The 24,050-nt window shown below is 36.8% G+C and overlaps 1 long non-coding RNA gene across 1 annotated transcript; it reads right to left on the bottom strand.

Annotated features, from left to right (window-relative positions):
• Positions 1 to 1,996: 1,996 nt before the first annotated feature.
• LOC134811861 (uncharacterized) lies at positions 1,997 to 23,522 on the bottom strand. The gene is made up of 10 exons (XR_010159861.1): positions 23,390 to 23,522; positions 23,043 to 23,111; positions 22,100 to 22,300; positions 21,658 to 21,852; positions 21,354 to 21,492; positions 21,019 to 21,144; positions 18,992 to 19,065; positions 18,560 to 18,670; positions 6,397 to 6,687; positions 1,997 to 2,550 (listed from the first exon to the last, which is right to left on the bottom strand). It is a non-coding gene; the product is annotated as an uncharacterized LOC134811861 (long non-coding RNA).
• Positions 23,523 to 24,050: the final 528 nt, after the last annotated feature.

A 24,050-nucleotide genomic window follows, 5' to 3' on the forward strand; every position in this document is an offset into this window, starting at 1 on the left:
CAAATATATCAGAAACGAAATTGATGTCTCTCGTACATCACGAGCACACTAACTCACAACTGTGATCAACAATTTATGATATTAACTTAAATATGATAAATTCCTGGAGAACTACTGAACGACGCTCGATTTTCATGACGATCTTCTGGTTGACTGTTTTAACAAGTGCGCGGCGTGAATATCATTGGTGATTGCTAAACCAGTATAGCCTTGCGCGCACTTAAAGGATTTTACTTTACTTGTAAGACTAAAACGGTCAAAAATAAGCAACCATTGACCAGTAAAAACTAAATATTTCCAGTTACCCTACACATGTATACAACTATTTTAAAATTTCTTTTACGTGACGTTAGACTTACCTGGGGACCCCAGGCTATTATGTTCATAAACATAGCCTGGCGTAATTGAACCCTCTAAACCGCGCAAATAGGCGCGTTTATGCAATTTTACAATCAAATGATCAGATTTTACAATCTAACTCAGCGCGCGGCTCTTGTAGCGCATACGTCACTTTTTTTTCTTATTGGTAGTTGGCTGTTGGCGTGCCGTGATCTTTTGCGCGGCTGTAACTGGTTCTGAACGGTCACGTGCGCTCTAACATCCAATGAGCATTCGCACTTTTTTCAGGGCGATGGAGATCGTAATTCACTCAGCTCGAATAAATAAAAGGTTCGGCGGAATGACAGGCTGAGCGCCGCCCAGTAACGTTGGACGTGACATTTTGCAGTTTCTCTACTCCGCGCATATCCCACATTTGTTTTAGTAATTCTTTTACAATACATACAACATTTGTAGCGCGATGCGTTACTTTGCCGCGCCGCGCACTTAATAACAAATAAGGCTTCTCACAGCGACAGATCGGCGAGATGCGCTACTGTGCGAGATGCGCTACTGTGCCGCGCCGAGCTGCCATGAATTGACATCGTCAATTAAATACAACATAAAATATCGCAAACAAGCAAGCTATTAATAATTTGTGGTCATGCGTTTCTTGAAAGCGTTGATACATGCGCGCGAAAAGTGGCATGCAACGTATGTCAATGAAAGCGGCGCGCGCTACTTCGAAGAAATTTAGACGAGTAACATCCGTCAATACGTTTCGTGATCTTACAGTGTTTTGCAAATAATACCTCAGGAAAGTAATTAAATTTATATGAAATGTGGCATGGTAATTTGGAATTTGTAAGTTTATAACCTATCAAGACGCGCGCTGAGTTGAACTCGTCGACGGTCTAATATTTGAAACAATTATTTTACGAGTAATTTGGAATCTGCTATAAGTCTCGATAGTCCTATTTTTAATAATGGTTCAGACTCAGTAAAAATGTATTTGATTAAAATTCCTACTACGTAAGAGCATTTACTAAATTACGTTGTTCTGTTTAAATTGTTGTTTTCCTGTTGTACTTACTTGGGGACCCAAGCCTACAATGTTCATAATAAACACAAATAAAGATTAGGCGGAATGACAGGTTGAACGCCGCCCAATAATAGTAACATTGTACATGAGTTCACAAAACAATCAATACATATTACGTTAAGTTCAACTTGATAAAACGTTTTTAGTTGTATCACGCGGTGACCCCCACGGTCGCTTCACTATAGTGGGTGTCATCCGAATTGCGAGATTCGCGAGAAATCTCAGGTGCAACTGTACGACAAGAACTCGCGTGCGCGAGGTGATAGATGCAATACTTAATTGTTACCGCGTGTGCGGTAGAGTCACATTTAGAAGGTTCTAGACTATTTGACGTTGTATACTAACTTCTTCGATGATGTGATAACAATTAACAGAAAAGCTTAACCCTCAACTATTCACAATTTTTGAACTTGCAACTCTCTCTCTATCTTATTCTTACTTGCTTACTTGGGGACCCGGGACCCCGGGCTTTAGTGTATCACTGTATGAACACTTTAGTCCCCCGGTATTGAGTTTGAGACAGGAAAGCATTTTACAAATTAGAATTAGAATTAGAGTCAAATTTAAACAGCAATATAATAGAAATAGTAAATAAATTAAAAATGCTTCGATCTGCTGTGCAGGACATCAAAATTAGTATTATAATCAGAACAAATATTCCAAATTAAATCCGTAAAGCCATAATTTTAGTCACAATCAACAATATTTACAGAATGGACAACATATAATTAAAACTTGTACAATTGGTATCCTGGAGATGATAGATAACACAACTAAAATTCATCTGCATCATAAATTAACGAAAATATACGGATGCCTCAGCGCTTCAAAGAACTAGATTTTGTAGTAGTTTAAAAGTAAATATTTGGTTCCATATCAGCTAGGTATAAACTATTAAAGGTCATGCAACATCTTTTTTATTTTATCCGTAATCTGAGTCATATTACAGGATCATACAGTGGTAAAAAGATCTTTACACCAAACACTGTGCAAACAAATACAAAAGCGCGTAGATGATGTAGGTATTGCACTATTCTGATGTAGGTATTGCACTACTCTTCGAACAATAGGATGTAAAATCCCCGTTGAATTGAGAGGTACAGTTTTTGCGTTGACTCCTCGAACCGTCACTGAGGGAAAGAAAATATGATAAATCTGAAAAAGACAAAAGAAGAAAGACAAGGTTGTTCTACTGACTGGTACTAACTATGTCATCAACACAGTAAACTCTTACAGTGTCACAAAAGACATCGAAGAATTTGTTGAAACATTGTGGGCAGAATTTAATATCGCAAAAATACGTATTTCAAACATTCTGCCTAGAGCTGTTACAAGTAAGAATAATATAATCCAGGGACTGAATCGATACTCGGAAAATGTGTGTTATAAGCATAAGCTATCGTACATAAACACAGAACACGAGAAATAGAATAAATAAGGAATTGTCAGGCTCGGATCGAGCCAAACGGTAAATTAACCAGCAGATTGTACCGCAAGCCGCAACAAAAGGATATTACCCTGCACAACAACTCTTGCCATCCTGAGTCTGTTAAGATTAATACAGTGAAGAACCTATATAGCGAGGCTTGCCGCATCTCATCTGGCCCAGCGGAAAAGGAGCACTCTCTCAGACTCCTTGAAGATCTATTACAGAAAAACGGTTACCAGAACCCAAGACGTTATTGTAGCAGTAGTAATTCTAACAGGCGTCAGAGTGTTGAGGATGATTCCAGGACAGTTCTTAATTTAGATTTTATTTCGGACAGTGCTAGCAATAAGATTAGAAATAATGTAAAGCAGAACAATTTACCTATTAAAGTAAACTTTAAACCCACTTCGAAATTGTAGTAAAAATTTGCAGTATTAATTCATGTAAAATTCCTTTGATAGTTTGTAATAAAGATTGTGAAGTGAAGAATGTCGTATATAAGATTAAGTGTAAATTATGTGACCAGCTGTACGTTGGAGAAACCAGTAGGAAAGTACATGCTCGTGTAGGTGAACACTTACGTTACGCTACCTACCCTGCTACCCCTTCTAATGTTAGTCAAGCTTTTGCCATACATTATTCGAGCTGTCATGAGGGGTTAAATCCCAGTTTAGAAGTAGATGTTTTAAGAATTGAGCCCAATACTGTCAGAAGAAAGATTTTCGAAGCGATGTTTATTATTAATCTGAACCCTACAATTAACAAGAGAGAAGAACTGGATACTATTAAACGTTTTATCATAGCTAGTACTGAAGAATTTTAGATATTTTAGTTTCATTCCCTTTTTATTGCATACAGTTTCAGTTTTCTAGTAGTAGTAAGTTTTAATGTTTTTTCACATCTCGTTCACAATCAGTAACCACTCACTATAATTTCACTCACATTGTGTATACACCATCTCACATGTATTGTATCTTTTACCTTATCATCTGTTATCACTGTACATGTCATTCCATCACACGATCACAATCACGTACTTGCTGTTTAGTTGATGTTTTAAGTTTATTGAATAGCAGATCGAGCATTGGTGTATATATAGATTTTGATTCTAATTTTAGTCTAGTATTTGAACAATTTGTTGTCGTTTAGCCATTTTTGATTAATAAATTTTATGAGACAGTTTTCTCACATATTTACCAATTTTGTCAGCATGAATACGAAGTTGTTACTTTGAAACAGTGCAGTATCATTTGTCGCAAGAAATCAGAATAACTAGAAACTATTTGGAACTCCCAAAAACTGTCTATTAGAATACTATGTAACCTTATCATCAAAAATATTTCGATGAACTAGTTATTTTGCCCGCAAGGAGCTAACAGTCATAATAATTTGTTTGTGACATAATTAACCTATTTTAAACCTTTTGCGATGGTGCAATTGTGACACTGTTAACATAATGATTTATGTAACTGGTGCATGGTACAAGTAGTGTTATTTGATCCATAGTACGTAATATAATATATATATCACTAAACAGGGGAGGGGGGGGGGGGGCAAAAGTCAGTACCCATACGTTGGGTCTTTTACCACCGCCGTGTTTTATATTTGAGAGTTGTTGCTTTACAGAGGGCATACTGTACCTACTTGTTCGAGGATTCCGTCACCAAAATTTGGAGAATCGATTTTTGGGGGCCACACCCAATCAACATTGAATTGCTTATACTCGTGGTTTTGAACATGTTAGAGACTCCGTTGTATTGTAACATATTGCAATATGTCATTAAATCCCGAATATAATCTGAAAGGATGGTGCGAAACGGATTTAAAATGACGAAGTCAAGCAATTTGTTTATCTCGTTAGCAAAATTGATTGGGTACTCTTCCATGTCTCCAATGAAGAAGTTCTCAGGCGTGCTGGAATTAAGTCTATTAAAACTTTCATCGGTTCGGCTAGACTAAGGTGGTACGGACATGTTGTCAGAATGCCAGAGACACGGTTTCCCAATTTTCTACTGAATTGCAAACCAAACTATGGAAAGAGACTGAGAGGACGAACCGGCAACGTCTGGATGGCCTGTGTACTCGAGGATGCGGCTGACTTTACAGGTGTCGCAGTAAAACTGTTAGCTCTAAAACGAGTGGAATGGAGGAACATGCTACACCGTAGAAGAGATGTGTGTGATGCAGACCACTCCAACGACTAGGAGGAGACCTCTTCATGTAGCCTGTATGTAGTTGGGCTCTCTGCACGATTCCCATAATGCGGATCTCGCCTCAACCTAATCACCTGATCACACGTAATGAACCAGAACAAACTCGATATGCTTCACATCTCGGTCATCTGAGAATCTAGATCTCTAATTTTTTTCAGGACAAACGTAATTTAAATGACAAAACACCATTCAATAATATTTGGCTCGATCCGACTATCCAAACTATCAAACAAACGCGAAAATGATCCTTCATTTGAAAAAAATGAACACAAATATTTTATGATTAGACAAATACGACTTACGAACCAGTAGTGGTAGTGACTCAGTGACTGAGCTATTAAGGCCAACAAATGGGTACTGACTGCCCCCCCCCCCCCCCCCGTATTATAATATTATTAATATAGGGTGTAATTCCTATAATTCCTGCAATTAATAATAGGGTGTTCAAGCTGGTATATATCATTATTTGTTCAATTTCACACATGTTCAGATATCATCAAGAGTATGTGACAAAATACATTTGTTTGTGCCTTCTATGTTTTAGTTGCTTTTAACAATATAATAATAACGATTCCCAACACATCCGGGTAATCAAATAATTGCACACCTACATAACAACAGTTGTCCCAATGTGTAAGTAACGGATATATGTACCCATCCAGTGAATTGAACACTCGAACATTTGATCAAAATGGCAGCAAGGGGTCTATATTTACATCGTTACATGTCTAAAGTGTCAAAAGGTAAACATTTACGTGCCAGCCGTATTTAACCGATACCTCCTGATTAAGATATCGTTATGTGACAAAGTTAGCCTAGAGAATGATACGATTATCATAACTATCAAGGTTTTGTGTCATTTCATAGTGTGGCAAAGTCAACTACACCGTGCCTTTTAATACGGTCACTTATATTTACCAACATCCTCAAACTCAAATGAACTTGTCCATATAGCGTACTCTACAATCTAGATAAACAAACGAAGTTTGAGTTATTAGTTAGTAGTTACTACGTATTTTATCTAATCTTCATTCATCTTTATTTTTAGCTAATCCTACAATGCTGCAAACTAACGATTGAGTATGAGGTCAATTAAATGTTCGTAGATATGGATTATAGAGATTACCTCACACATAATTTAACAGCATGAGACAAGTGGAAATCAAACAAACAAATAGATTTCAAGTTCCTTAAGGATTGCTGCACTAATTGAGATCGGAGATTTTAAAACTCTAGTTCGACAGTTTAAGTTCTTGATGTAGCTGTTGGTAGTGCAAGTGAAAGAGTAATTTAGAGCTCCTGCATACATATCATAAACGACAGGATCAGCTTACTTGAGTAGTTCATTCTGCATCTGATCAGGTCTTGTGGCTATATCAAACTTCACTTTTCGAGATGCTGTCTTGTGTCGATGGTGTTGATAATCTCAGCAATACGGTCAGACCGTGGCCGTCTCAGCAAGACAGTCAACAAGACTTGAAATATCAAAATCCTGAACCGATAAATAACTTATTTACAGAGATCTTGTCAATGCACGACTTTTTAGTTGCACTCGTTTCAATCCTGTCCAGTTCCCGTACGGAATTTCAGGTCGGCGGCAATTTCCTCCTCCCACGAATCCACTCCTGAAAATATTCACGTGTTAAATCATGTAATTCTTGATTGGTGATCGGCTATTAAGGAGATTTAAGGCACTTTATTTTACTAAAACAGTGGATTAAGATGTTATTAACCTTAATTTCATCGGTTACTAACATTTATATAGTAGCCTAAAGGTGACCTCCTAGTGGCCAGTAAATGGTAATTATACGTATCTCATGGCTTGTGACCGCACTTGTGACATGTAGCAATCTTAAAGAATAAACATAGCAATGTTAATGAAGGTTTTAGGTTAAGTTAAGGTATGTAATGTAAGTAGCAGCTGTAGTCCCTCTACTATACCAGATTAATTCCAAGTCAGTCCAGGCATAATTGTGGCTACAAGTACAAGGTCATGTTTCCAAATCGGTCATTCTGCCACATGTTTCCAGAATCTCGGTTAATGAGACATTTTTAGACGCGCGCATTAAATATACGTGCTTTAATTGGTTAATTTCCATCGCGCTTGTCTGATATGATTATGTTCAAGCGATCAAAGAATGTATATATAATGCATATATGATTTCATAACGACATATTTCCTGATTTTTACTATCTATTTCCTACGTTTCCGATGCCAAGAAAACCTGTAAAATGTGTACTGTGCTGTGCATTGTCATCACATAGGTACATGATTATGTTATATGATAAACCACTTGTTGTTACAAATTGTTACTGTCACGAAATTTAGTAAATTATGTTATGATGGTCGTAGTCGTATGGTTATATTAGACAGCGAGCGATCGTTCTCAATAGCCATCTCGTTAGCATTTCGTGTTAAAAGCGATTTCTTGACGATTATCACATCTATTATAGATAGTGCTTAAAACATTTGGCCATTTGAACATTTGGCTCTGACTAATTTTGGCGGATTTTCGGAAAACCTGTCATACGTTTACCCGCTATTATTTTTACCCGACACAATAAAACCCGCCACAAAAAAAAACAAACTAGGATACTTATCACCCCTGAACTGAGCGGTTTTTAGTATATCATCGGCAGTGCATGTTCACGAAATAGACACCGGCCCTCTCAAAGATTTATACTCAAATTTCTTGCAGGTTAGAGGCTGCAGATAACCTCTTAGAGAGTATCGGGTACTCTTTTCACACGGGAACACTAGTCTGTGTCACATGTTTGGGAAAGCTCAAGAACACACTGGAGATGGTATGCACTTTTTACTGTTTCAAGAAGTTTAACCGTGCCGGCTATCTTAAATACAGATTCTTATTTTGCTGATGTATGAACAATGAACATGTAAAATGAACAATCGATTAGTATTAAATCACATTTAAAATGTTCAGGAGACTATACTTTCTGTAAGAGGCAGTAAGAAGAGAAAGTTGACACGGGATGAACCACGAATCTTCTGTAATGTAGAAACACAGACTGGGACCAACACTGCAGACGCTGCAACAGCTCCGGTGCCCAATTGCCAATCGGTAAATTTTAACTATTGGCGACGCCCATTTACACGATTTATGGCAAAACTGTTAAAATAATTTCGTAACTTTCAAAAGTTATGATGTAGAAAACTATGATATTTCTGCCGAATCGTGGTGTGATACTAATACTGCCTATTATAGGTATACAACATAAAACAAATAACAATACCATATAACAAATAACAATACCATACGTAACGGTACAGTAACTTATAGCACAAGACAGTACAGACAGTAAATATGATATACTTAAGTACAGCGTATAAAGCGTGATATTTCACTATTAATATTATAACATTTTATAATCGCATTTCAGTTTACATCGAATGATCTTAGAAGACAGATAAGGAAAGAAAGATCCGCCATCGTGTCAACGAAACACCCATCTGTACTGAGAGTACATACTAAGGGTGGCATCGGTCAGCCAGGTACTTAGATTGTTTAAGATAAATTTTACGTTTTTACAATTATATTTTAATGTCGCCTATGCCTTTATAGCAGAGGCACTTGCCAAATTATTATAGTCGTGGATCTGAAGACATTCTCGTCTGTATAACTTCTGCCCCGGGGTTTGAGACTTGGAATAGCTTAAGGGACCCATCAGAAAAAAATTTGACTTAGGTAAAAATGTTGGCTATTGTACAGTTTTGCGCAATCGACCACGCCCTTTTTTGGCGCTTTGAAACCAAAATAACTCTACTTCTATTTGGAGCGAGTAGCGATTGCAGCGCTTAAAATCAAAATTACTCAGCTTCTGATTGAAATTAGGAACCAAACTAGAGCAGCGAAATGTCCAGAATTATAATATTGAGTGGGGTAGAGCATGGTTTCAAAGTCCTCAGACATCAGGTTGTTGATATTTTAACGCTATCGCGTTAAATGAAAATAACTCTGATTCAGATTGGGGTTAGGGAGCTAAACTCAGGTAGCAAAATGTTTAAAATCATCTCATTGAGTTGGTAGAGCATAATTTTAAAGTCCACAGACAATTGGGTTGTTTATTTATTAGGCCAAACCCTATTTTTAAGCTCTCGCGAGTCACGACTATACTTAAAATTAGTAAAACTCGGCTTCTGATTAGAGTGAGGAGCTATTCCAAGTCTCAAACCCCGGGGCAGAAGTTATATAGACGGGAATGTCTTCAGATCCATGACTATTAAGGATACTTTCATATTTAACTAGGCTGTAATGCACATACACAATTTGTGTATTTCACATGCTCCTTAAGTTATCAACTAATCACAGAAAATATTAACAGTTATATTTCTAATTTATACAGAAGCCAGGAGTCAGATTACAGACCTTACGCCAAAAATGGTAGTCCGGGAATTCGAAGAAAGGGCTGAATTGACTTTGCTCGTTCTCAGAACATGGATAGAAAAGTCACGCCACCAAAACGAAGAGGTATTTTTCGTTTAATAATCTATTCTTATTTAAAGAATATATTATCAAAAGCACTGTACTTTAATGAAATTATCGGGCATATTGCAGCGTAGAACTAAAATTACGAATATGTGTTAAGTAATACAGTAAAATATATTGTACGATGTATTGCAGAATAGTTAAGACTCGAGGGCACAAATAATGTCACTACAGGATTATGAAGAAGGACTGATGAGTCGTCTTGGGATGATACTGGCTATGCTGGGCAAGCTATCGAACAAGAATCTGTCCGTTTGGGCGGCCCAAACGTCTTTGTATCTGTACAGTTCTAGTAAGTTTTAATCAATTTAAAAATGCTAAATACCTAATTTGGACTTTAAAATTAGTTCTCCTATGTAATACTAATAGGTCCGCATTGAAGTCTTGTGAAATTGCGAATTTATAAATAGTGCTTAATTTTTGATTTGTATTGGTTCAAAATTTATAGGGCTGACTGTGGATGCAATAGATCAGCTACAGTATACTGGTTTGACGGTCGGAAAAACTTCATTAAAGCTAATCCTTGCAAACGAGACTCAGATATATGACGCTGTACCAGCATTACTAAAGGAAGCGGTTAAGGCTGGAACTCCGGTTAATCTGGCAGCTTTCGAGAAACTGCCGCATCTCCATCTCGGCGAAAGCAATTTTAAAACCAAGATCGTCCAAAATGGTGAGACATGTACTCGGTTTATGGCAATTTTACTCTGTAACATGGCAGCATTTTACGATCTATATTTATCTTGTTACAGTTATATCTTAGTCACTATACTTTATATTTTATCAGATTCCGGCGGAGTTTCCATCATAAATGAATATGAACAATCAACAAGGGAAGCTGTTTCCCCGCTTACTAATGCTACCCTGCCAATCTTTCATCCGCGAACGCACCAGATGGGAGACAACCTCAACATGTACGAATATTTTCAGCTATAAATTCCATAAAATTTCTCGTTTTGTTTGGATGACGTTTACTCAAGTTAGATTAAAATAATACTTAATCATGACCAGTTTAACTTGTTTCTTTTTATAAGCCACGTTCATTACACAGGAATTCTCAAGCAAGATATGTCGGGGTATCTAAGGATAGCACGTTAGATGTGTTCGCAGTTGCTGGCAAGTTGGAGGAAATACGAGATCATACGCTATCTTCTACGGAACCCCTTATAAGGCCTGAAGATCTGAAAGGTAGTGATATAAATTAGATTAAATAATGAATACGAACGGCCATATAAGCTTATCGTTAACTGATAAGCTTGAATTAGTGGGAAATGTCGATCTATATTTGTATGAAATAAGTGTATAATCATCATACATTTCAGCAAGCATGGTATTGCCAACACAAGAACATATCAAAGAAATTAACGAAAACTTTAAAGTTTTGATATCCCGGGCTTTGGTTGTGCATGTTCCCTGTCTAAAGAAGCATCAGAAATATGCCACACTTCACATCCCTCACAAATATTCTAAGGCGATGAGTCATTCTACTTTCCTGGTACGCATGATTCTTTTTCAACTCTAATTACCTTAAGGCAAACAAATTTGGTTACAAAAATGTTTTTACCATAATTTCAGTCACAAATTTCTGAAATTTTTAGTCTACAATAGTTTTAGTCACATTTTTCGAGACCATTTTCCATTCCGTTTATTTATTTTTCCATTATTGAGCTACCTAAAAAATTCGCACGTACTTTAAAGTTTCACGGCAGATGGGGAAAGGAAGTATGTGAATGTGAAAGCATAGAAGCAGTGGATTACACGTGCAACGTGTAATTATGTAATTGTCAACGTAGTTCAGTAGTAGGAAGTAAGAACGGTGATGTCATCTTACTACATAGTATATATAAAACGAGACGATATATTGTACACATCTGTTACCATTTTACTGACACCACGGCATCAACTTTAACACAACTTTCCGCAAAAACCGTAAAAGAACTAAAACTTTTTTGACTGGTTCAGATGCTTAAATGGCCTTCCCATGGCCTTGAAATCAGCATGAAAAAATAAAAAATTGGCCAAGGAATAAGAAGTTTAGTGCCCAAAATTTAGCCCTTCAAGTGAACAAAACGAGAATCAAATAGGTAATAATAATTTTAGTCCCTTTAGGTTTACACGGGTTCCTGATAGTTCTATTAATTGCAAAGAACGTAAGCTCAATAATATTCATGTCATACACGCTCTTATGAAATTTTGGTCTGCTTTTAAATTATAGAAGCCGAAAAATTAAGTCTCAAAAAATTTAGTCTACTACATTTTTAGTCTAAATTATGACTAAATGAAAATGTATGGTAGTTCTCAACAGGTGGACTTTAAATTAGAGTATGATTTTATTAAAGTCTACCGCCCTTAAATGTGCTACGCGATACATGAGTTCCCGAATGTTTACATGACTGTAATATATAATAATATGTATATATGTATTGTACATATTTTTATTATCAGTTCTCGGAAGGGGTCTTGGATAACAACCAAATGCAGAATGCCGAGTCAGCTAAAATATTAGACCAAGTTGCCGACATTCTCCCTACAGACCCCAACACTGGAAAGGTAATCACAGCACAATTGATTTGACATTACCCGATAGTACGTTCAACTTTATTTTGATTCAGTGAAAACATTAGCATACATGTGAATACGTTGAGTTAAACGTACGATTTACATTAACAGATGCCGGAGACAGTTTTCAGTGGCGATCATCTAACATTGTCGAGAACTCTGTCAGTGAAGAAATTGCGGACTAATGAGCCAGGCAGCAGGGTTCACCAATTTCTTCCTGACGCTGGAGAGTTTCATCTCCAGATGTGTTACATGGACGTGAGTTTTCCGAACATAGACATAAGTTTTTTCTAATATTAGAAAAATATGCTATTTAGCATACTTTTTTCGCCCGTTATTGAAGCATTAAGCTTACAGTACATGAAGCGATGAACCGACCAGCATAGGCTTTTATGTCAATTAATAAAATAAAATACAGGCAATGATGAAGGAATACGAAAGCTCTGGTACGAAAGCTTTCAAACCAACTTACACGGGCGCTTGTACAACTGCCGGAAACAAGGGGGCAGCGACGAAGGATGTCAAGCACCGATACGATAAGGTGCTTGACATGCTCTCGGCTATGTTGGAGGTAAAAATACACCTTTTACAATTTACTACACCACACACCAAAAAAAGTCATAAGTTTAGTGTAAAAATGTGTATTGAACCCCTGTAAATATCAAAATTAGTGGTCGTTCTGGTTCACATATTACGTAATCAATATTTACGTAATTTAATAAATAATTTACGTAAAATTGTTACCCCTCCCCGGCCCCCCTCCGTAATTAAAACCCAACCCCCCCCCCCCCTCTCCTGACAGCAATATTACGTATCTTATCGGACCTTATTTGAACGGACATTAATTGAACGCTGAAGATTCTAGCGTTCATCTTAATGTCCGTTCAAATTAAGTCCGTCCGTTTAAGGTTTTTAAAATCTTTCCACTGCGAACTCATGTTTAGTATATCTATATATAATATTCTGTATGACAACTTTTTAATTTCAGTCAATTGTAATTTCTATCATCGGATTCGGACTAAACTATATCATATAATAGTTATTATACAATTTATCATGCCATAAGTAATAAATATCACAGTATGGCATGATCACTTTCTTGATCTTCGGCTTCCTCGTTTACTTCTTCTGAGTTATTATTAACCCCCACATCTTGTAAAAGTTTACACTGATATGCAGGACCAAGGTGGTCAAATAAAAAATTGTTTTAAAAAAGCAGGTATTATTTGGAATATTTAATGCACGATAACCTGTTATCTGGTCATATTTCGTATTTGTTGTTTTTACACAACTTCCCTAGTCACAGACTAGACTCTGATCTACAGATATGTTGACGTTTTTTACTGCTTAACGACTGCCTTTCTTGCTCATTGTGTGAACAGTTAATTTACACATTATCGGCTAAAATTTTTAAAACGCCCAAAAAATTCGGATATTTGATGGTTTTGGATGCCTTCGAGCGTTTATTTTAATGTCCATTCATAATTATGTCCGTTCCTATAATTATAAGGTAATCATGGCCTAACCCCCTCCCCCCCCGGCCCCCCCCCCCCCCCCCCCCGCTGACTAGTTTCTCTGGAAACACTCTTTACGTTTGATGCTACCCTGATCATAATGAGCCGAAATCATTGTTATTTTATCCGGCCAATCACCTTCTATTTCTAAACCAGGCTTGTCCGCCGTGGCTAAACCAGTCGGCGGCAGTGTGAGCCCTAAACCTACCGGCGCCACCGGCGTGAGATCGACCCTTAAAAACTAAAATTAGGTCTGTTATCATGGTTTTTGCCCGGCAATTTGAGTAAGTTTGAAAAAATTTGATTTTAATCTTATTTATTCATTTATCTTATTTTTCAATCTGAAATTGAATTTTGAATGGAGCTTTCAGATGATCATACGGAAAAATTTGATTTTACATAATTCACGCCACGCCGTCGTACGCCGGGGTGGTTGGTACCGGTGGTGTGCGGTGTGGTCAAATTGACCGGCGGTGGCGGGCAATCCTGTTCTAAACTACTGACTATAGTCGGATATCCGATCAATTTCTAAATTTTTACATTATCAGAGTAAAAATGGAATTTGAATTAAAATGTTGTCAAATTGTTACTATTCTAGCATCTAGAGGGTAAAAACAAATTAAAATGTTGATGTAATCAACAACCAACCCCCCCTGATCAACCGTAAGCATTTGGTACCCCCCCCCCCCCCCCCCCCCCCCCGCTGGCTGATTACACGTAATATGTGAACGATCCCGTAATTAAATTTCTCATTTACAATATTTAGTATAGACATTTATTAGTATAGTATTAGTATTTATATATATTCGTGATTACAAACTTGATTTCTTTAAAAGGTTTACGCAGTTGCCGCTTTCGAGACAATGTGGGAGAAGTTGAGGGAGCTTCACAAAAGTAACAGCGGAGCTGATTTTAATCCTGACCTATACGGCAACCTTGATGATGAGAATCTTCTGGATGAGAGGATTAAGTCGAAAGCCGAATATACTGCCTTTATGAGGTTATTATATGTTATTTCTAATACTATATAGATTCTTGAATTATAATTAAACAACCTGTATGAGGAGATATGCAACATTATCAATAACAAGTATCGGCAAAAACGTTTATATTTGCAAATGGTCTGGCAGCTTCGTCATAAGTAAAAGTTGATATGTGAAATAAACATTTTCAGTACAATAACGGACATGGTCTTGAATCACGTTCTAAATCTGGCGGGAACAGAATGGGCAAGTAAAGAGAATAAGTGTGACCTATGCGGAAAGGTGTTCAGAAGAGCAAACACCCTCCATAAACACCGAGCAAAGGTACATAATGCTCAACCACCACCAGCAGCAGATACGGAAGATGGCCGGTAATAATACATGCTTACAATTTGAATACATTTTTACAGTTGGTGCTCATATAACTTTCAGTATGAATTTGGTGTGGGTCAGTATCAATCTCTACACTGGAACTTATAAATTCTTTCAAAAGGCTCTTTAACCATCTCAAATCTATTTACCTTTGAAAGGTGATTCCTGGTCCATGTGTTTAGTGTAAATTGATTTATCCGTCAAGTGTCCGAGGCTAACTAATTAATTTATTAATTAAGTGATAATACAGTTTCTTAATGTGACATTTACGCTCGCCAGGTTTAACTACTGCGTGTCGCTTATGTTCAACATCCTCTTACTGAAGAATCACGACGACGCCATCAAAGAGGGTGATGCTGACCGACAAGAACTTTGCCTGAGATTTATGCTAATGTTCTTCCGAAAAAAAGGGAAAAAAAAGTATGAACTATAGGCGTACCATTAGCTAAAACAATGTTCTGTCTCAATGATGCTTTGAAATGTTATATAAAGTTATAAGGACTGCCATGGTATCAACTTTCCTTTCGAGTATGCAATTCTTAATTCAATACGTTATGAATTTCAGTTACGTGAATGTTTGTTTGAGGAGGCTTGCATTAAATAAGGTAACTTTGTCTGCTCAAGCCGAACACGCTCTTAGACACAACGCAACAACAGGTAAACAAACTGCATTTTGTCATAACGCTTTTCCGTACAATTTTTTGAAACTTATAATATGGTATTCAATTTTTGTTTTTACTGTGCCTTACCGTTGAAAAATAAAATCACTCAGCAGTCAGCAACAACAGACAAGATTACAGAACTGCAGTTCACCTCATCACGATTCACGGGTCACTGGCCACTGCGGCTTAAACAAACACCTTCACACCATTTGAAAATCTAACACCAATGGTTGTCCTATGTGCGGCGACGGAGAGGATACTGTCTCACACTTCCTTGGACAGTGTCTGGCTATTGCCCAAATTACTAAAATAAGAGGTCAATATTTCCAGGACTACTACCTCTCTGTCAATGACATATTCGACAACCAACAGTCAAACACATCACCACGATTATCAAATTCGCAAACCGCACCAAACGCTTAATTGTGCCGGAAGAGTTGGATCAGACCGGAGTGACTTAGAGTATTAACTCATATGCTGTCTCGTCTCATTTTACTTTTCCAAACCCAGTTGTCACTTAAGCGTATCATTTTGACTCATGTCATTTTTTACAACATCCTCAACCATTCAATCTGATTTCACTGGCAACCTTCCCCAGGGTTGCCACACCTCGTGGGCTAACTTGGCCCAGTCTCTCTTTAAAAAGATTTAAAAAATCGATGCAAATTTGTTAAGCATTTTGCCTTACAAGGATTACGTGAAGGAGCTGGGAATAGAATTCCAAACGATTTGCTGTGCGAACTGCACAATAATCTAATAAAAAAGACGGTGAGAAAGAGAACTGTTCCTGGCTTAAAAAAAGCGTCTTGTACACTTGGACTGACTACAAAGTGTAGAGCGCAATTTGAACGTTCTTGTAAAGGTTAGTAATTAAATAGTATATATAAAGTGATGAGCATCATTGTGCTGGATAGGTATCCGTTTCCGAAAAACTTAAGTTTTAAACAACAATTCTCGTTGAGTGGAATATAACACTGTTGGGACTGTACATTACTATTAAACAGTATAGATAAGCAGCTTATATCGTTACTGTTGGCATAGCAATAACATATTTTTATTTCGTTTTAGGGGTGAAGAAAAGGCGACCGAAGAAGCCGCTCAGAAACGTGCGGGAACTAATCGATGCGGTCAAAGAAGACAAAATATTTGTCAAGAGCCCTGGTAGAGTTGGCTTCCCAGGGTTTGAAAACCTGAAAGCCAACTTTCTCTTTGACGAAAGCTGCCGGGTAAGTTATTTTGCCATTAAAGGTTGTAAGGCCGGCAATAGGCATTAGGCATTGTAGTTTCTTGAGATCAAAAAACTTGCCTTTTTATTCGGACGATAAATTGATCATTGAATATTGATGCAAATTCTCATAACGAATATCTTATCATTACGGCTAATAATAATATGTTTTATTTCAGGAGGATATATACAAGGTCGTGGACAAGTTCATTATAAAGCTTTTAAAGAAACTGGGGATTACCCGGCCTGCTAGTGATGATAAAGACGCGTCCGATGATGACGAAGAGGATGTAGAGGACACCGATTCAGAGGAGTCGAACTACGAATCCGATGTAACAGAAGATGACGAAACTGATAGTGATGAATATGATAGTTGCTAAGTGAACTACTATTATATTATGCTGGCTGATTATACTAATTCTATACTTTATACATATAAAGCTATAATGCTATTTTATGACTACTTCAAGTTACAGTATTTTACCCTGTCAGTTGTACCGCGTATACGATTCAAATTGGACACTATTGTGAGGGGATTTCAGAGGGGATTTGTATCGAACAATGTTTTTCACTGGCTATGTATTACTTGACAATTTAAGAACTAACAAGGAAAGTTTTGTACCTTAAGGATTACATTAAACAATGGTATTATAAGCACCTTCCAAGTATCAAAACTTTGTAAAATTTAGAGGTGGGATTTGGACTAATCTACTTACACTTAGGTTAGGTTATATACTTTATGGAAACGTCTAGTTCTGCGGAAAGCTTGCTCTCGTTACAAGGTAAGCTTTTTATATCATTATGAGCAAATTGTAAAAGTTCGCATAGATGCTGTTAACACTTATGACTGTCGCGTGACCTTAGGATTGACTGTTGAATCGGATTGATCAGCGTAAATACGAAAACCAATTAAAGTATGATTAATATTCCCATTTTGTTGCTATATTCCATATATTCTGAACAACTGACAATTCTCAAACATTTATTATTGTTAATTCTCGTCAAATAACTGTCAGTCACGTAGGGGTGTAGAAAGCGGGCAGGGGGTGAATTTGGTCTTCAGACTTTAAGTGTACAGGAAAAATGCGCGATTTCTCGCGGAGAACTGAAAAAGGAGGAGGATCTGAGAAAATCGCGGCAAACGTGAAAAATCGCGATTTGCTGCAGAAAATGTGAAAATCGAAATTCTGCACGTGCCGCAATTTCAATTTGTCGTTCCCAATTCTTGTGAAACGCCAAAAAATTCAAGCTGTAGCGCAAAGCACTAAAAATATAAATAGGATTTGCCCCCCCCCCCCCCCGTCCCCCCATGAAGACAATTATTCCTACACCCCGGCTCACACATCTTTCAAATATAGAAAATAATAGTAACTGTCACAGTGTGTAAAGACGAGGTTAGTAAGTTCAACATGGAGCTAAGGGATGACCAGGTATCTATTTTGGATGCGCTCTGCCAGAAAAAAGATGCCTTATGTGTTCTTCCGACAGGTTTGTATTTTTGAAAACAGTGTATCACCCCATGGGACCATGATATTGATTAACCCACAGAGGCATTTAAATTCGCAAGCTGCACTTAAACACAATATAAGAGATGGTAATTGACATTGGGCCGATACGTACGTCGTACCTGATACTTTCAGTCTTAACTTTTGGATGATATAATCTTATCAAACTAACCTATTCTCAGGAAGCGGGAAGTCTCTAATTTTCATAGCAATGGTACTGGGTATGAAGAAAGTTTATCGTGCAGATAACTTCATCGGGATTGTCGTCTCACCACTTGTTTCTCTGAACAAAAATCACGTGTCAACTTTTGATAAGGTTTCGAGCGAGTGGACGAATGAATCCAAATTCTCCACTAAAAATACAACATAATTGATTGAAAACCATAAAAAACAAGCAGTCGTGCGCCTAACGATTGATCAAGATTTGAATACATCAAATGTGTGCCGTTACAACTTTCATCATATATATTGCAAATAAAAGAATAAACTTACTTACAATAGTCTAAGTCAACAAATATTTCAGTATGGACTCAAGTACTTGGATCTTAACGGCAGCCAACGATCAATAGATAATGATGATGTCCCTGATATCATAGTCACCAACCCGGAAATGTTGAAAGAGAAGAGAAAGGTCTGTACAGTCATTTTCATTATCGCGGACTAACTTGTGGACCGTACCTGAAATACCGTTAAAAATAAAATTGATTGAAAATCTATTTATATTGTTGTTAATGTGATTAAGAATGTATACACAAAATTCTGTAACCACAGAGTATTATTCCAAAAACACCTCAAATGGCCGGGTGCGTGCAAATCTATGATCAACACGTTTACTTATATTGTCTTTTTCAGGAGCTTAAGAAACTAAGCCATATCAAGAATGTACTGTTTGTCGTTGACGAGGCGCACACCATCTTGAGCTGGGGCAAGGAGTTCAGAAAGACATTCGCCGACTTAGATTATGCGATCAACAGTTTTAAGGTGATCTTATAGCACTTGCACTCTTTCATGCTCACAAATCACATACTACTCGCCACGGTAGTTAAAATACGGATTGCGATGTGAGATAAACTCTGCCACTTTGGTGGTAACTTTAGAATATACATATAAAGTATTAAAATATTTGATGAATTAACCATAATAATGTGATATATTAACCATCATGTTCACCCTAGACGAAGCCAACTGTTCTAACCCTGACCGCGACACTCACAACGTTGAACAAACATCAACTTTTTGAGCAGTTGGGTTTCCAAGAGGAAAATATTTTTCAGCTTGTAAGGTGAGACAATTTTTAGAATATTTATGCAGATATTATGTTATTTTTGTGAAACGAAACTTTTTCCAGTAATCTCTTAGTATTAGTAAGTAGAGTTCATTGCTAGCTTATTAATTAGGAAGTACTGTTTAAAAGTGAAACCAACATCGCAATTAGTACCGAAGAGTCCGACCATTCAGAGTGGCATGGAAACTGCAACAATTCCATCCATAAAAATGGTCGGGGTTCTTCTAGATACTGTCGTTATCAGATATTTAACTCATGACACAGATAAGAGGTTTCTGCTGTATAGGGGTTCGTTGACATATTACGTATAATCACTTTTTTAACAATTTTTAGGAACCCTGTATTGCCAAACATGACGTTTGTCCGTATAGAGGATAACTTCTCCGAAAGGCATGCAAGGGTTTTAGCAAACCTTTTGAAAACGAAAGAAGCGGAAGCCCCAAAATGTTTGGTGTTTACATATTCTACCAACGAAACTATAGTTATAAAAGATATGATATGGGAGGTCAGTTAATAATTATATATAATTATTAGTTCTTCGTTTTCTTATGTATTATCAACATTATTAGTGAAACGAATGTTAACAATTAGTGAATTAGACTCGAAGATTCGAACAAGTCAAAGATTTGTTCCATAAAGCATGATTTCATCAGTTATATTTAATCAGGAAACGGAGCCAGCCCTCAGGAAACATATAAACTGGTGCACGGCAGTAAACTCACAGGAGCTGAAAAATTATGTGGTGGATTCCTTGTTGAGTTCGACTAGCGAGACCCGAATCATGATCACAACGTCACTGCTAAGCATGGGGGTTGACATGAAAGGTAAATAAGAATGAGATCTCACGATACTTTAATGTACTCAAAGTTACATTATATTAGCATCAAATTACCGAAATCTTATTGGAATAAGATGCCAATTATTATTGGAATAGGATACAAGCCACAAGGCTTGAAATTTTTTGAATTAGTCCTGAACTTGACCATTAGCCTTCTGTTATCTTACATTTTTTAATTCGTTCCAACTTCCAGGAGTAAAGTACGTAATTATAACTAGAATGACAAATGATATCGAGGAATTGTTGCAGAGAGCAGGTTGGTAAGCACAAATTACAAAAGCACATGGTTTTATAAAATTAAGTCTGCCTCCCCCTTATAAGATTACCAGCTTCCACATTCTGGTTCAAGAAGTTTGAGAAGTTTAAATGATTTTTATTTTTAACATATCACCGAATCGGTAAGAAAGGTAATTATGTAAATCTTACAAGAGAATATGTAAAGAAAAAGCATGAATAAAGAAGTATACAAAGTAAATATTAATGTGAAATATTACAGAACAATAAATACCCAGGGCGTAGTGGAAGAGACGGCGAAGATTGTGTCTGTATTATCTTCGTCAAAAGAAAAAACTCAACCTCCAGTCCATTCGCGGAGACATTTAGATTGAACAGATGTCACTGTTGCAGAGTCCTTCTGAACAGGGTATTTATGGGTGAGCATTTACATTATCTTCATTCTATGGTGTACCGTATACTTAAAACCCTAGAATTTATGATTAAAGGTTGATTACGATCTGGGAAATATATTTTATTACAGAAGAGTGTTGTGGCCATTCACAATAAACCCCAATCTGTTGATTATTATCGATATCAATGATTCTGCAATTTAAGTTTTTAACTGACACGTTTTGATGTCCTTGTTTATTTACAGGTGTTTCTTCTCCATACAGTGGTGCAGATGTTTGCTGCAGCAATTGTTCCACGAACTTCAGAGACGAGATACCAAGAGCTTTAACAGAGGCTTCTGTATGTTCAATTTCAGCTGCCAAATTGTTTGCTAACGGTTAGTATAGAAATAGTGCATCTTTGCTAGAGAGTTTGTTCTTATAAAGGAGCTAAAACTTCTACCGATTAGATCCAAGTTGAAAACATAATTCAATTACGCTCTTCTACAAAATACTAAATGGTTTAGTAAGTATATCTCTACCTAAATATATTACTGTTATTGAGACTGGAATGTTGAGGTACAAGGAGCACAAGGAGCACGGCGTCAGTAGTTGAAGGACTTGACGCCAGCACATATACCTGCTCTGTTGTACCGAACTGTAATGTAGGCGTCCTAGCAAGCTTTCCAAAAGAGGTGGCTCAGTTTGAACATCATGTTGCACGATTTCGAGAAGTCCTGCAATGAAGTTTCTGATATTAGCGTGTCTCATGTGAACATACTTATAATTGAAATAAAAGAGCCACTACAACCCAGTGCTCCTTTATCAAATTCATTAATTAAATATCGAAAATTACAAAGTTTATACAACACATACAATGCAATCTATCAGTATCATTACAAACCATTATCTAGATATGTCACATTCTGACGATTTCTAAAGCATTTCTATACAGATCACAAAAAAAGAAGGATGACTACCGACGATAAGACATCCCTGACGAAGACTCTCGAGGAAGAACGGCAAGCGATGATCGAGGGCACCCTCAATGTGGCGATAGCTCCTTGTCCTTTGACAAACGGGCTGATAAAGGCTATTGTTGACAACAGCCAGTACTTGTTCTCCATCAGCGATGTCGAAAAGATAGTATCTCACAAAAAAACAGCTGCAGCAGTTCTACAAATCCTGTCAGAGGAGATGGGGGATATAGAAGAAAACATGGAGATGGGTTAATTTCTAAAAGTAGAGGTGCATTGATCGAACAATCCGCAGATTAGAAAACTCTGGACCTATTAATTTTTTGTAGAGGATAAGTGAACTGTGGGCATTTTAATACTACTTTATTGCACTGAATTGATCTTATTTATCTTCGTGCAAAAGTTATGTTTTCAAACATTTTACCAACTTCTCTAAGATATAGTTCATTATTATAGCAGCTTAAACGTTTTAAGGGGATGGGCAACGACCAATTAACGACAGTGGATGACCATTTGCATTAATGTGATAATGTCTTTAATGACCATCAAATTTAATGACAATGTATTAGCAAAAAATACTGACGTTAATGGTCATTTTTTTCAGCACTTTATGGAACATAAGTTAGGGCACCTAGACTCTCATTTTATCTAATATTAGCAAACATAGCTATAATTATAGGTCTTTCATGAAGAGATTTTATTGAGAAAATTAAAAGGCTAAGCTTCTTTGGTTAGGTGCAGTACAGAATTAATCTAGACACTTGAAAAATTAGAGAAATCGAACGTTCTTAAAATACAATTTATAATTAGCAACTTATTCTACAGACGAGTCAGTTCTCGAGACTGTTAGAAGATCCATCTACTGTGGCCTTTATCGTAAATACATTTATATCTTTATATCTTATTATTATCTATTATATTAAGACTGGTGTAACCCCTAGCCTACTCACAGTTTACTTGATTAAGCCAACGAACGAACGATCCATATCCCAAGATATGACTTTTTCTCTGTTCCTCACCTGCAAAGTGGGCGTAATGTGTTAAGGGTTAGAAGAATTGTTATCATAAACTTAATATTGTAATCATGGTATTCACCAGGCAAACCATGTACAGTAACACCACGATTTACTGCTCAGTTTGCAGTTTGAGGGAAAGACAACTGTGCAATTAATCGTGGTGTATGATAAATCAGGGTTTTGATGTGGTTCACAAGCACTCAAGTTAGGGGTAAGTAGGGAAGCAGTTAGAATTTAGATATTATGAGAATATTAGAATTTAGAATAAGTCCATAACTCACCTTCGGGTTTCATCCTTCATGAATGCATAAATAGGTTCCCAGAGAGGTATTATACGTGTTGACCGTTATGGAGCTTCAGCAGAAAAGTATAAGGTCGAACAAAAATCCAGTATTATCTTTGACTTCAACACATCTAATAGAGAAATCAGATTCTGGTAAGTATAAAATAATAATAATAATAAATTGAAATTTAATAACACCGCTTTTAAGATTAAACTTATACTCAGCAGTGTTTGAACTAGTCATCCCAGAAAATATCATGAATACTGAGCTTAAAGATAACATATGCTTGAAAATATATCGTCAATACTAAAGCCCGAAAATGGTACTTAAATATATTATGTTATGCAAAGATCGAATTCCAAATATGACCACAATAGTTATCGATAAAGTTTTTCAAGTTCATCTGGAGACAGTTTGAAAAGGTAAGTTTTTATAAAAGCTTTAAAAGATTCCAAAGATTGAGCTGAGGTGATGGTAACAGGCAGACGATTGTAGATCTTTGGAGCCACTACAGAGAAGCTACGCTCACCAAACTTTGAATTACAAGAAGGAACAATAAGCTTCAATGAGTGACCATGATGAGCATACTTGAACATGTCCTGCAGATAAGTTGGTGCCAATCCTAACTAATAAAATAGCAATAAATATAATCCTTCGT

The sequence above is a fragment of the Bolinopsis microptera genome, chromosome 1 (assembly GCF_026151205.1).
Source record: "Bolinopsis microptera isolate Bmic1 chromosome 1, MBARI_Bmic_1.0, whole genome shotgun sequence".
NCBI lineage: Eukaryota > Metazoa > Ctenophora > Tentaculata > Lobata > Bolinopsidae > Bolinopsis > Bolinopsis microptera.